This window comes from Stenella coeruleoalba, assembly GCF_951394435.1.
Source record: "Stenella coeruleoalba genome assembly, chromosome: 20".
Classification (NCBI taxonomy): Eukaryota; Metazoa; Chordata; class Mammalia; order Artiodactyla; family Delphinidae; genus Stenella; species Stenella coeruleoalba.
In genome coordinates this window covers 26,579,924-26,595,488 of record NC_137166.1, presented here as the reverse complement: position 1 = coordinate 26,595,488, position 15,565 = coordinate 26,579,924, and the positions used below count along the sequence as shown (strand labels likewise).

General features: G+C 49.1%; 1 pseudogene across 1 annotated transcript; it reads right to left on the bottom strand.

Annotated features, from left to right (window-relative positions):
* Positions 1-850: 850 nt before the first annotated feature.
* Positions 851-11,583, bottom strand: LOC307179124 (lysosomal protective protein-like; annotated as a pseudogene). The gene is made up of 7 exons: positions 11,564-11,583; positions 11,156-11,278; positions 8,598-8,759; positions 6,744-6,819; positions 4,149-4,299; positions 1,887-1,936; positions 851-932 (listed from the first exon to the last, which is right to left on the bottom strand). The product of its transcript is annotated as a lysosomal protective protein-like (transcript).
* Between the last annotated feature and the right edge of the window lie 3,982 nt (positions 11,584-15,565).

The following is a 15,565-nucleotide window of genomic DNA, read 5'->3' as shown; positions in this document are numbered from 1 at the left end:
TTCAATTTGAAGGTGAATGTGTTTCACACATTCAGGCCGTGGGCTAAAGCTCTGGGCGGCTGAGAGCCAGAACTGCTGATGGAGGCACTGACAAGCCGGTTGCCCTGGGGGAGCCTTCAGAGAGCAGAGGCCTCGGGGCCCTGAGAAGAGCTGTGCTCAGGCTCCTGGTTGAGGAGGGAAGAGTCTCCAGCATGCTGGGAAACAGCCCAACCCAGGAGGCCTGAGGACTGCTGGAGGCTGAGTGAAGTCACACAAGCCAGAGGACTGAGGGACCCAATGTGTTTGAGCAGTCAAGCAGGGAGGAGGTTGACAAGGCCTTGGGCTGTGGGACCTTTTCTGTGGCTGAGAGGGGGTTTGAGCCAGATGGGATCAGGCTGCCGAGGAGAGCTGTAGCTGGAGGGCAAAGGAGGGTTTGTACTTTTTAAGATAGAGGGATTGGGGCACATTTAAATGCTAATAAATTTCTTTTGGAAAGAAGTTATCTCTCCTCCCTGTGATGTCTCCTCCCAGGAGTTCAGGTTTAGACAGCTGGAGGGCCAAGGTCTTCTTTGTTTTTGAAATACTTGGGCTTTGATCTTCTTCCGTCCTCCTTCTCCTGAGGGTTCTTCTCCCAGGCAGAAGGTATCCAGCAACAGCACCCACTTAGAGCTGCCTGGGAAGTGACTCTTCCTCTGACTGTTGACTTCTGGGAGAAGAAAGGGCTGCAGCCATCCCGCCCCCACCTTGGCCACCCGGAGTCCACCCTTCCCCTGGGGCATCACGTCCTCACTGGCTGCTTCAGGGCCTCCACAGACCTCTCCCCACTCACGAAGTTGTAAGCCAGGTCACTGCCCCCTTTATAGACAAGGGCTCAGAGGTCATTCTGCAGCAGCTCCCAGGGGAAAGGGACCATGTCCATATACTGCATCTGGTACTGAGGGCAAACCTGGGCGCTGCAGGCAGAAGCAGCTGAGGATGTCCAGACATCCGGCGTCTACTCCAGGAAACTGGGAACTGGGATTCCTGGAGCCCCTTTTCAGCCTTGCCTCTTAATCAGCAAAAAGTTGCCTGTAGATATGGGCCTGTCCACTCTCCCAGGATAACGATGGTTTCCCTAGGGCCTAGGCTCTAGGACCCCCACCTCCATCCCATCTTCTTCCAATTGCAACAGGTGCCTCTCCCTCATCCATTTCCTCTTTCAACAAATATTTGAGTGTTTACTGTATTCTGTCGTGGTCCGAACGCGGGTTGGAAAAGAATTTCCAGACACAAAGCAGAATGTAAAGAGGTTAGAATTTATTAGAGGGAATGGTCGCTGCCAGGACAGCAGGCCGACTTCCTAGTAGTCTGGGAGAGCCAACCCCGAACACGTGCTATTAGTCAGTTTTTATAGCCCTAGAACAAGGAAACGGTCCGAGGTGAAATTTTTGTTTTCTGATTGGTCGAGGCACATATACCTTCCTTCTTTAGAGTGGGAGTGGGATGGGGCAGATGCCTTTCCTTATTTGGGACGAGAGAGGAACAGGTCTCGTAGCCCAGGTGGGCTCAGGAATTTCGTACCCATCGCAACATGGTGATTAGAGTCCAGTAGGATGTGTAACGCTGAAACTTTTTCAGGCAGGGTTGTCCTTTGTCCTTGAAACACCATTGTCCTTGGAGCACCACACGTTCCAGGCACTGTTACAGGTGCTGGGATCATAGTAGTGAACCAACAGCCTGCCCTACCCTACATCTTAGTGTCAGCTATCTCTGCCCTACCTCTCCCCAAGAAGGCCCCCCAATCTTGGGAGGTCATATCCACGCTCTCGTGCCTCTGCCAGTGGCTGCTAGATCTCCTCGGGCTTACCTGCACAGTTCCTAGGCAGGGAGGGAGTTGAGGGTGTGGCTCAGCTACAGGTATGTGGTACGGCCTGGCCTGGATACATTCAGGCACCCCAGAAATGGGGCCGTCAGGAGGCTGGAAGCAGAGAGTATGGAAGGGGTTATGGGGTTGAAAGCCTCAGATATTCCCTCCCACCATCCCATTTTCCATGCCAGTCCCCCAATACTTGGTGAACCTCATAGAGATGCTATTTTGGGATCCCACAAGCTCGTCCCATGCTCTACAGCCCTGAGCCCCTTCTGTAATTCTGCTCATCCCCTTCCCATGCAGACTAAGTCCTTCTCTCTCTCTAGAATCCTTCTCTGTAAAACAGAAGAGTTGGCCTGATGATCTCAAAGTCCTTTCTGTCTGGAAATGTTCTGACTTCCACAGCAGTCACTGGTCCACCCTGTACTCCAAATGGGAGTTGTCAGGGAGAGTTACCTGGAGAAGGCAGGACAGAGAGAGGAGGGGCAGCCAGGCCACTTTGCACGTCTTCCTCTCTTACCATCACTACGTGATAGTCCCAAGAAGTAAGGATCCCAAGGACACACCTGTCCTGGTCAGGGGACCCTGGGGAAGTGCTGCCTGTTCCCCCATTCCCACCATCCTGAGCACCTCACATTCTGATCTCTTTCAGGCTCAGACCATGCTGTCCACAGTCCAAGGCTGCCCTAGGTAAGCTTTTTTTTTTTAATATTTATTTATTTGGTTGCACCAGGTCTTACTTGCAGCAGGCAGGCTCCTTAGTTGTGGCTTCAGGGCTCCTTAGTTGTGGCATGTGAACTCTTAGTTGCAGCATGCATGTGGGATCTAGTTCCCTGACCAGGGATCGAACCCAAGCCCCCTGCATTGAGAGCGTGGAGTTTTATCCACTGCGCCACCAGGGAAGTCCCCAACAAATTGTTTTGTTTTGTTTTTTAAAGAATCAATTTTATTTATTTATTATTTTTGGTTGCGTTCGTCTTCGTTTGTACACACGGGCTTTCTGTAGTTGTGGTGAGCGGGGGCTACTCTTTGTTGCGGTGCACAGGCTTATTGTGGTGGCTTCTCTTGTTGCAGAGCACGGGCTCTAGGCGCGCAGGCTTCAGTAGTTGTGGCTCATGGGCTCTAGAGTGCAGGCTCAGTAGTTGTGGCACACGGGCTTAGTTGCAGGGATTGAACTCGTGTCCCCTGAATTGGCAGGCAGATTCTTAACCACTGTGCCACCAGGGAAGTCCCCCCAACAAATAGTTTTTAAGTGCCTCCTATGTGCCAGGTGTTGGGAATATAGCAGCAAAAAAGCAAAGTTCCTGCAGTCATTGATTTTGCATTTAAACAGGGGGTTGTGATAAACAATACTACTAAGGAAATAATGTTGAGCAGTCTAAGTGCTATGAAAAGAAATGGAGCAGAATAGGTGCTGGAGTGACAGAGGTGGGAAGGTTGGGGAGGTGGTAGCAGCTCTTTTTGTTTGGGGAGACCTCTCTGATAAAGGGTCTGAGCAGAGACCTGAAAGAAGTGAGGGAGGAAACCACACAGACATCTGGTGGCTGAGGGTTCCAGGCAGGAGACCAGAAAGTACAAAGTCCCTGAGTCTGTAGCTGAGGCTGAGCAGTGGGAGAGGAGGAGTAACAGAAAAAGAGGTCAGAGAGGAGCCAGAATTGTGGGGCCCTGTCAGCCATGGTAGATGAGGACTTTGGCTTTCATCCTAGTAAGAAGAGAAGCCATAGAAGATTTTGAGCTGAGGATGTGAGCTGACCTTAGTTTTAAAAGGTTACTGCAAGAAGAAGACTACAGGAGAGCAAAGGGGTGGAGGGCAGCAGGAATCTTCAAAGTAGAAGGATGTAATAGTCCAGGCAAGAGATGATGGTGGCGCTCGCTTCAGCAGCACGTATACTAAAATTGGAACGATACAGAGAAGATTAGCATGGTCCCTGCACAAGGATGACACACAAATTCGTGAAGCGTTCCATAACTTTATGTGTATAACTGATTCACCTTGTTATAAAACAGAAAGTAACACACCATTGTAAAGCAATTATCTCCAATAAAGATGTTAAAAAATAATAATAATCAGCCCAAGTTCTTCATTCTGTTCTTGGATTTTGTTAAAAAAGATCCAAGGGGGAAAAACATTCTTCTGGAGCAAGATTCTTTTCAAAACTCTGTCAGAAAGAATAAAATAAGAAAGAACATAAAAAAAAAAAGAGATGATGCTGTATTGGACTAGTTGCAAAGGTGGAGAAAAGCATTACCTCTAATAATTATATCCAGACTACAGGGCACAGCACTCACTGTCTCCCATCCCACCTCACCAACCAGTTCCTGGGGTGGCCACGTTGGCCTGGTACCTTCAGAAGAGGTTGCTCATGCCAGCAGCGTTAAGGCCCCTGGTAGCCATGTGCCCCTCAGCAGAGTGAGTAGAGGTTGCAGATGTTGAGGGCAATGCCCTGAATCATACCATAAGCTTCCAGGACCTGCAGAGAGGAATCAGTCCAAGGACTTTCCAGGGTTGAGGGTAAAAACACAATTTGCTACTCTTTCAGGCACAGGGTCTGTTGACTGGGACACCTAACATGGTGAAAACGGCCAGCAAAGCATGAGGGACTGAGCCTGTGCCCTCTGGCCTCTTGGGTCAGGAGGCAGTCTTGGAGCTGACCCCCAGGGACACATCCATGCCATACCACAGGGAGCTGAGGGCACTGCTGCTCCCCTCCTCATGGGAGAGAGCTACCAATTATAAGCCAGCTCCACAAAGTCAGGGGGCTGGATTATGCTCTAGAGGCCAGGATTCACAATTTTTTTTTTTTTTTTAAGTTTTGACCCCATTTAGATAGGCCCAAAGGCTCTGTGGTCCTCTTATCTCACCCCTTCCTACTCCTAGTGGTATTCTACTATCTCCAGGTGGCCATGCACAGCAGGAACTTTGCAAGGCTGCATGGCAGGCAAACCCCTGGTAGAAATCTGGAGTGAGATTGCACATTAATCTAATGTGAAAATCAGAATTTGGTGAGCCGTGATTGCTCCCTGTGCACAATAACCCAAGGGTCAAAGGAAAATGCGAGGCATTTGTCATTTTGGGCTCTGGCAATGGCTAATCAGAGCCTTAAGGGCCCAGCACCAGCCCCGGGAGCAGAGGCAGAAAACACTGCTCTGGGAAGGTCATCCCCTCAGAGTTGTCATCATTCCCTGTGAGACCTCCTGCTGTTTATTTGGTTTAAAAAAATCATAGAGTGCTGAAGTTTGCGTTCAGATTCGCATCACTTGCATTCAGATATGCACACCCTCTTGGGAGGAAGAGACAGGAGGGGTGTGACAGCAAATACTGTGGGAGGAATTGGGGACAGTCCTATCTCCTGTGTCAGAGAAAATGTTATCTCTGATGTGGATCAGGGCCTATCTGCTAAGTGTTTTGCCAAGGCCTTTGTAGGTTTCTTCTGGATTAGGGCAGGGTAGGGGGCAGAGTTGGAGGCCCTGTGGGGAGACCACACAGCCCAGGGGAGAAACCCTGTCCTTGGACACAAAAAAACCTGAATTCTAGTCCACAGTCTGCCCCTTACTGCCTGGAAGGCTTTGGGATAGTTTGTTTTCCTGTAAAATAGGGAGGAAATATTACCTGAATTTTTAAATGAGGACAGTATATTGTATTTGCAATTTAAAAGCAATGAGAAACAAGAAAAAAAATGTTTTAAATTTTATGTTTTATGTATTTACATTTTTTTCTAGTTTTATTGAGATATAATCGACACATAACATTGTATTAGTTTAAGGTATACACCATAATGATTTGACATATGTATATGTTACAAAATGATTACCACAATAAGTTTAGTTAATATCCATCACCTCACATAGTTACAGTTTTTCTTCTTGTGATGAGAACTTTTTTTTTTAAAATTATTTATTTATTTATTTTTGGCTGCATTGGGTCTTCGCTGCTGCTTGCGGTCTTTCTGTAGTTGCAGAGAGCGGGGGCTACTCTTCGTTGTGGTACGCAGGCTTCTCATTGCAGTGGCTTCTCTTGTTGCGGAGCGTGACCTCTAGTTGCGTGGGCTCTAGTAGTTGTGGCCCACGGGCTTAGTTGCTCCACGGCATGTCGGATCTTCCCGGACCAGGGCACGAACCTGTATCCCCTGCATCGACAGGCGGACTCTCAACTACTGCGCCACCAGGGAAGCCCGTGATGAGAACTTTTAAGATTACTCTCCTAGCAACTTTCAAATATACAGAACACTATTATTAATTATAGTCACCATGCTGTACATTACATCCCCAGGACTTATTTATCTTTTTTTTTAATATATATAAATTTATTTATTTTATTCTTGGCTGCCTTGGATCTTCGTTGCTGCGCACAGGCTTTCTCTAGTTGCTGTGAGCGGGGGCTACTCTTCCTTGTGGTGCATGTGCTCCTCATTGCATTAGCTTCTCTTGTTGCGGAGCACAGGCTCTAGGCGTGCAGGCTTCAGTAGTTGTGGCACGAGGGCTCAGTAGTTGTGGCTCGCGGGCTCTAGAGTGCAGGCTCAGTAGTTGTGTTGTACGAGCTTAGTTGCTCCATGGCATGTGGGATCTTCCCGGACCAGGGCTCAAACCCATGTCCCCTGCATTGGCATGCGGATTCTTAACCACTGCGCCACCAGGGACATGCCCTTATTTATCTTATAACTGGAAGTTTGTACCTTTTGACCATCTTCAGAAATTTCCCCAGCCTCTAGAAATAAGAATTTTTAAATCCCCATGTGAGTCCCACCAATCTGCCTTCCTCACAGGGTTGCTGTAAACTGATTGGGGGGTGTGCTCTGTGTGTGTAAGAACAGCTCTGTGCACTGGGGTTCTGAGCTCTTTTCCTTTGCTCTCCCACCAGCTGAGGAGGAGAGAGGTGCCCTCTTTCCAACCCTCACCGAGGAGAGGGGTGACTCACCCCATTGAAGCAGTTGTCCTCTGTGGTATAAAAGCAGAGCAGTAGTAGGTGTTGAGGGAAGTCCAGAGGCTGTGGACTGAGACCTGGAATCAGGCAGTGAGGGTGTGGCCACCTGGGCTCACCTGCACTCCCAGGGCAGTTACTCCATTTCCTGCCATATTGATTACCTCTGATCAATCTAAACTGGCCTGCCTGGTGGCATCATCTGCCTCTGGCCTAAGGATGACAGAAAGCCAGCTGCCTCAAAAGTAGACATGCCGGGCTTCCCTGGTGGCGCAGTGGTTGAGAGTCCGCCTGCCGATGCAGGGGACGTGGGTTTGTGCCCTGGTCCGGGAAGATCCCACATGCCGCGGAGCGGCTGGGCCCATGAGCCATGGCCACTGAGCCTGCGTGTCCGGAGCCTGTGCTCCGCAGTGGGAGAGGCCACAACAGTGAGAGGCCTGTGTACCGCAAAAAAAAAAAAAAAAAGTTGACATGCCAAGGACTAGAAGGATACAGGACTTACTCATTGCCAATGAGGCCATGGTAGTAACCATAGTCTCTCAGAGGATCATCACCCAGCTGGTAGTTGCTCATTTCCTTCCCATTCCAAAGCCCTGATACCAGAAGATACAAATAAGTGCTGAGAAGCCCCTCCTTTTGGTAACAGTGATAATGGCTAAGCTTGAGTGCTAGGCCCTGCTCTGAGCCCTGCATATTCATTGTCTCCTTTATTCACCCTAATCCTGTGAAGCAGGTACTATTGTGTGCATCCCCTTTTTTGGGGGGAGGGGGAGGTCACACCGAGTGGCTTGCGAGGATTTTAGTTCACCGACCAGGGATTGAAGCCACGTCCTTGGCAGTGAAAGTGCAGAGTCCTAACCACTGGACCACCAGGGAATTCATTTCCTTTTCTTTCTTTCTTGTTCTTTGTGCATTCCCATTTTCCAGATGAGCAAACTGAGACACAGAGAGGCTAAAGAGCTTGCTCAAGGCCACACAGCCAATCAGTGGCAGAGCCAGGTTTCAAACCCAGGTTAGTGCCATTTCCAGGTCTACACTTAGTGTCTTGGCTATACTGCCTCGTGCAGCATTAACAGAGAACCATACTCAGCATCTCAGAGCAGCTTATGTCTCAGATTAGCCTTATGTACCGATGGGGAAACAGGCCAGAGGGGATAGAGATCAAGGTCAGAGGTTGATCCCTGGTTCCAGATGTATCCTGAATCTTTCCATTGATCTCCACCTCCAGTGCTCTCATTCTAGTCCATGTGTCACCATCATCTCTGCCTGGACCACTAGAACAGGCCCTACTGGTTTCCTTCCTTCTACTCTTCCCCGACCCCCGCAATCCATCCTCCTGTTAAAACCCCTCCAATGGCTTCCTGGAGAATCCTTACCATGGCTTACAAGGCCCCCAGGATCCCGTTCATCTGTCCAGTGGCACTCCACCACGTGCCCCTGCTCACTCTGCTCCAGCCACAGAGGCCTTCTTTCCACCTGGGTTATTCTGCCTCAGGTTTGCACTTATTTTTCTTTCTTCCTGGACCTCTTTTCTTGAGGCTCTTCTCGTGCCTTCTTCTTGTCATTCAGCCCACTTGTCTCCTACTCAGGAAGGTTTCCCAACTATGATGTCTAAAGCAGTCCATCATAGCTCATAGCATTCTCTGAAACGACCTTGTTTATATGTGTGTGTACACTTATTGCCTATTTTTCCCCCACCTAGAAGGCAGAGACTGCCTTGGTCACTACCGTATTCCAGTCTGAGCCAGGCTGGGTGCTCAAAGAATATTTGAAGAGTGAAGGACAGGATAAAGATTACTGGGCAGTGCTGGCCTTTTACACCTGTTCAGCAGTCAAGGACCTGAGACTTACTTGAAGTTGATAGAAAATGGACCCTTGACAATTTGTGCACTCGGGGTGGCGGGGCACATATATACTCTCATAACTTTCTCCAAAGACGCAGAAGTCATGGCTGGCAAAAGTGGGGAGCTTTTCAAAGAAATTCAGCAGTGCTTGGCAGTTGTCAGAAGCCCCCTGAACGGAGAGGAAGTGGGGCCCAAGGTGGGGGCCAAAGTGGGAAAGAATCACAGACAGGCTCCCCTGCCCCAGCCAAAGGGTGAGAAGAGATCATATACTCATTTGCACATTTTGCTGAGCTCCCCTCTTACCCGCTCTGGTCCATCCTCCCTTTCACTTTAACATGGCAGAGCTGGTCTGACCCAGGCAGTCCAGGGCTTCACACTCTTCAGAGCTTCCTATCACCCTTAACCCTAATGGGGCTTATGAGACTTTTGGTAGTCAGGCCCTGTACAGCTCACCAGCCCGATTCTCCCGCTTTTTTTTTTTTTTTTTTTTTTTATATTTTGGCCACACCATGCAACATGCTTAGTTCCCTGACCAGGGATCGAACCTGCGCCCCCTGCACTGGAAGCATGGAGTCTTACCCACTGGACCACCAGGGAAGTTCCTGTCACCCTCCCTCTTAAACGTAATGCTCCAGCCTCTCAGGCATCAGCTTTCCCTATCTCCAAGCCTTTGGTCCCTGCTTACACTCTGTGAGTAGACTCTTTTCCTCCACAATCACTGGGCTTTGTTCCCTGAGGCCAAGGGTGATGTACATCTCCCTGCTCTGTGCTTCCCAATCCCCTCTAGCTCCTCTTTTGCCATATTCCTCACACTTGTAATGACTAGTTTGATGTCTGCTTCTGCCCTAGACTGTAAGCTCCATGAGGAGGGACTGGACCACTTCCTTCACTGCTGTTTCCCCCATGTGTAGCACTGTACCTGGCACACAGTAAATTACTAAGAAGAAGATTGTTGCATTCAATTTCAGATTAGAAAATGAAGGTCCAGGGAATTCCCTGGAGATCCAGTGGTTAGGACTCCGCACTTTCACTGCCAGAGCCCAGGTTCAATCCCCGGTCGGGGAACTAAGATCCCACAAGCTGTGTGTACGGCCGAAAAAAAAAAAAGAAAGAAAGAAAGAAAAAAAAAGAAAATGAGCGTCCAGGGACTTCCCTGTTGGCTCACTGCTTAAGAATCCACCTGTCAATGCAGGGGACACGGGTTCAAGCCCTGGTACGGGAAGATCCCACATGCCGCGGAGCAACTAAGCCCATGCGCCACAACTACTGAGCCTGCACTCTAGAGCCCGCAAGCCACAACTACTGAGCCCACGTGCCACAACTACTGAAGCCCGTACGCTTAGAGCCTGTGCTCTGCAACAAGAGAAGCCACCAAAATGAGAAGCCTGCGCACCACAATGAAGAGTAGCCCCCGCTCGCCGCAACCAGAGAAAGCCCGCGCGCAGCGACAAAGACCCAACACAGCCAAAAATAAATTAATTAATTTAAAAAAATAGAAAATGAGGGTCCAGAGATCATTTTGTCTGGCTCCTTAAACTCATAGGTGGGGAAACTCAGGTTCAGGAAAGGTGAGTGACTTGCCCACGGTCACACAAAGAGTAGCTTGCAGAGTCAGCTGCCTGGTCACCACCTGCTTCAAAGCTGGCTCAGGCTTCCTCTGGCCCAGCTGATAAATCCCTCATCTTCTCACAAAGTATCTCTTCGTATACAGTCTGATCTCTGCGACAGCCTTGGGGATGATGATAATGATAGCTGACACTGAGTGTTTTCAATATTCTAGTCATTTGTGTGTATTCACTTCCTTAATCTTTTGCATGACCCTGTGGGATAGGTACTGTTATTAGCATCCCATGTCACAGATGAGGAAACTGAGGCACAGGATATTTAAAGGAACTTGCCCAAGGTCAGATAGCTGGGAAATGGCAGAACTGGGATTTGAACCTGGCAGTCTGACTCTTAACCATGACACTGTCCAGCTGGCCTTGTATATAGGAGGGAGGCATTATTATCCTTTCTCTATCAGCCCCCAGGGTGAGGTTTGGCTTTCTTTGATTCAAAAGCAGGGGCCACAAACCTACTGCCTGCAGGAACTAGGCAGAAAACATGAATGGGTGAAGCAGACAGGTGTCAGGCAACAGGGCCTGGTGGGGACAGTGGTAAACTGGAGAGCACAGGGTCTTCTACAGCCACTCACCCTTGCTGCACCTCCGCTCCAGAAGGGTGTTACTAAGAGCAAATGCAGGCTCAGAGTTGACTTTTTAACAGAAGTCACAAGTCTGAATTTTTAAGTGAAATCTCTCAATTGTGTAAACGGTGGCAACCAAAATTCAAGTTTTCTTCGCTCTAATAGGCAGGGCAAGGAAAACATATCCACGGGCTGAATGGCTGCAGCTCACAGGCCACAGTTTGCAGCCTCTTGTCTGAGACAGAAGGCATTTCCTTTCTTCCTCCAGCTCCCGTCCTCTCGTCCTCCCTCCACCTCCATCTAGCCTTCTTGCCCTTCTTCCTTTCCTTCCCCTTCCTTCCGTCTTCCCTGTCCCCACCTTGAGTGGTGCAGCCACCCACCTGTTGGTCATTGGTCTGGTAGTTCTGGCTGAGAGAGTAGGAGGAACCCACACCAGCGGGGACTCCAGGTCCAGAACACTGGCCACCAGGTTCCAGCTGTGTGGGTTCGTGTCGGCGTTCCCTCTGTAGGGAGGAGGGAGATGTGTGGGTGTCCTTTGGGCTGCAGGGGCCAAGGGCACCCGTAGGGCTGAACGCAGTGGTCGTGGGGCTCTTGCCCATGCCTCCTAACAAGATGGCAGCCAGAGAGGGGCATAGGTGGATGCTCCAGTCCAGGAGTAGGTGGCTCCAGGGCATCCCCTAGGTTGGCATTCCACAGGGGAGGCTAGGGAAGCCCTCTTTCTTCTAGCCTCTCCAAACCCTCCCTAGAGAGAATCCTTTCACCACCTGAGTAACAGAGGGTGTTCCCACTTAAGGCCAAACTTTGCCATGGAGCTTCTTCCTGAGCCCCAAATCTGCTCCTTGCTGGCCCTGTTCTCTGTTCCCTTTTGTCGAGAGACAACTTGTCTGCCAGCTACTGTGCTAAGTACTCTATGGGAATTGCTCCTATTCCTCACAGCAACCTTTGAAGTAGGTTTTTTTTTTTTTTTTTTTAGGCCACACTGCGCAGCTTGCAGGATTCTAGTTCCCTGACCAGGGACTGATCCCAGGCCTTCGGCAGTGAAAGCATGGAGTCCTAACCACAGGACCGTCAGGGAATTCCCATGAAGTAGGTTCTATTATTATTCCCATTTCTCAGATGAGAAAACTGAGGCCCAACCAGGTTTATTTACCTTAAGCCATATAGCTAGTATATGGCAGAGCCCACATTTGAACGAGTCAGTCAGTTTCCAAGGCACATATTATGCTAAACTTCTCCTAAATCTTCACAATACTAATACTGTTGTCATCCCCTTCACTGAGGCCTGCAGAGAAAGGTTAAGTAACTTGTCCAAGTTCACACAGCTGGGAGGTGTTGGAGATGGGGCTTGAACCACCTCTGTCTTATCGCAGCATGTGAACTGACCCTGCACCTGAGTCATGCTCAGGACGGTTTGCTTTCCGTGGAATTTTACTCACCTGATGCTAAAAAGTCCGTAAGGCAATTGATCGGTGAAAATACTGGGACTCAGAGAGGGGGAGTGACCGGCCCAAGGTGACACCAACTACAGTTCATGCCTCCTGAATCTAAGTCCAGCATTCTTTCCACCACATTGAGCTGCTGGCTGTTCTGTTGCTCTCCCAGAGTTTCTGGCTCTGAAGGCCTGAGTCTAATTCTCCAACCCTCACCACCTGGCACTAGATCGAGCAGGGCTCCTTAGGGAACTTCACGGTAGCTCCATATGTGATGGCTTGGGGTTTGGGAGGGGTTTGCAGGACAGTTAGTGGCAAACTCCAGCTGGAACCACAGGGTTCCCAAGTCAGAAGGACCTCAGCAGTCATGTGCTGCAACCCTCCCACTATAAAGGAAGGAAACCTGAGGCCCTGAGAGGGAAAGAAACCTGCGTGGGGATGCACAGCAAGTCGTTGTTTGGACCAACAGTGACTTTCCTTACAGCCTGTGCCCTGTTGAGGGCAGGCAAGCAGTGAAGAGATGGAGCAGTCATTTAGCACTGGGTTCGGCCTTGGAAGATTTCTTTTTTTTCTTTTTGATTTAATTTAATTTTATTATTATTATTTTTTGGCCACGCCGAGTGGTCTGTGGGATCTTATTTACCAGACCAGGGATGGAACCTGTGCCCTCTGCAGTGGAAACGTGGAGCCCTAACCCCTGGACCACCAGGGAATTTCCAGTCTTCTCTCATCTTAATTAAACTGTGTGAAGTTAGGTTTTAGCTCCTGGCAGGCAAGATCCTCGTAGGCTGGGAGCAGCTGTGTCTGGGATTCAATAAAAGCAGTGAAGCCCAGCCAAACCGGAGCGTAAAGTCCCTTTAAAATGACAAAAAAAAAAAAAAGAAGAAGAAGAAGGGGGACAAGATTTTAATAAAGAAAGAAAGAATCAAAATCCAAACCTGACTACCCAGCAGAGCACCTTGGCAGGATGCATTCGGAGTGGCCTGTCCTGGCTGCCACACCTGCTGTGCACACACCCTGGCCCAGGCCCAGTGCTGAGGACTTTCCAACACTGAGCTCACTTAATCCACCCAACAAACCTGTCAGATGCTATTTTTGTTTCCATTTTGCAGATGTAGAAATTCAGGCTCAGGGAGGTAAAGTGCCTCTCCTGTGATTTCTTAGGCAGTGACTTTAGAGTTCACTTATCAAGTAAGATAATGCATGGGATGTGTTGAACACAGTGCCAAGTGCATAGTAAATGCTCAATAAAGTTTGGGACTATAAGATCCTACCAACTGAATATGGTAAAACCAGGACTCAAATTCAGACCTCTCCAATTCCAGCCCTGTGCTCTATTTTGATTATCTGGGGTCTCCCCGTGCCCCAGCCCTGCTCAGTTAAACCTTGATTGATTTGAACTTGGCTACCCAGAGCTCACAATTAGGTTGATTTTTTTTTTCCTGAGCTTTCTACTCAGAATAGTAAAAAAAAAAAAAAAAATACCCACAGGAAACAGACTAGGATTCAGAATTTAGTCTATGAAGACAATTTCTCAGGAATATTCTTTTTTTTTTAATATTTATTTATTTGGTTGCACCAGGTCTTAGTTGTGGCACGCGGGACCTTCTTTGCAGTGTGCAGGATCTTTAGTTGCCGCATGCGGGATCTAGTTCCCTGACCAGGGATTGAACCCGAGCCCCGTTTATTGGGAGCATGGAGTCTTAACCACTGGGCCACCAGTGGTGGCCTGTCAGGAATATTCTTTAGTTAATACCCACTCCAGCCAGCTATCTGCACCTCTCTGTCCTCAAGCCTAAACAGGGAGTGACACATCATAGATGCTTAAAAACAACTTGTGGAGGAAAGAAAGGAAGAAGAGAAGGAAGTAAGGAAGCTCTCTGGCAGGACCTTAAGTCCCCAAAGAAAGATTCAGATACATTGTATTTATGAGATGTTCTTTGCTAAAGAAGAAAGGATTCCTAACACATTTTGGAATTTTTAATTTTAAACATCAAGGATATACAGGTTAGGGATATACATGTTAATCAGGAATTCAGTTAAGCAGAATGGTTGGTTGCTGGTTCTGGTTACTTGAGGTCCAGCATAATAGCATAGCACCCAGAAGTGCATGGTGCCCCAGGGGCTTGGCTCAAAAGAAGGCAGAGTCAGCGTCTCCCTGGCCTTCTGTTAACCATAAGCAGCCAGACAAGCAGGGAGGATGTTGGGGTCCGAGAACAGCCAACGTTTATGGTATAGCTGAGAGGCTACATCTTTCTCACTTCATTCCCTACACAGCCCTGGCTAGTGTTCCTGGCCAGTCCCATTCCCTTTGTCAGCCTGAGCTTCTGGGCAGAGGCTGGTAGGACAGCTGGTTCTGGTGCTGACAGGACAGCTGGCTCTGAGGCTGGCACCTGCTCAGTCGCTGGCATTTCAGAACCTCAGGGCAGATGCTGGCTTGCAGGGTAGCACCTGGGTGGGCTGGGATTGACTGATTTGGTTCAAGGTTAATTGCAGGGCTCCAAAACCCAGATATCCCCAGGTGCCAGGCAGGGAACATATATGAAAGAAGCTGCCAGGTTGGAACTATACTGAAATCCAGCTCTAGCTGGTGGTTTCCAAACAGGATTGAGGACAGTGTTGCTAGACATGCCAGTTTCTCAGAGAAGCGGGACATCCAGATTTCTGTCATTGCTCTTAATTTAAAAATTCTTTTTCTTTTTTGCCTGTGTTGGTCTTCGTTGCTGCAAGCGCACTTTCTCTAGTTGTGGCGAGCAGGGGCTACTCTTCGTTGCGGTGTGTGGGCTTTTCATTGCAGTGGCTTCTCTCGTTGCAGAGCACTGGCTCTAGGCCCATGGGCTTCAGTAGTTGTGGCTCGCAGGCTCTAGAGCGCAGGCTCAGTGGTTGTGGTGCACGGGCTTAGTTGCTCCGCGGCATGTGGGATCTTCCTGGACCAGGACTCGAACCCGTGTCCCCTGCATTGGCAGGCAGAGTCTTAACCACTGCACCACCAGGGAAGTCCCTCTTCTTCTTCTTTTTTTTTTTTTTAACTAGATGACTAGTTTATTGTAAAAGGATGTAACACAAGAACAGCCAGATGGAAGAGATGCACAGGGCAAGGTATGGGGAAGGGGCATGGAGTGTCCATGCTCTCCAACCACAGCACTCTCCCAGCACCTCCACCTTTTCACCGACCTGGAATCTCTGAACTGCATCCTCTGGGTTTTTATAGAGGCTTTTTTTCATTGGCATGGTTGAGTAAGGCATTGGCCATTAGGCTGCAGATTTAACCTCCAGTCCCTCTTCCCTTCCTGGAGGTCAGGGGGTGGGACTGAAAGTTCCAACCCTCTAATAACACAGTTGGTTTCCTGGCAACCAGCC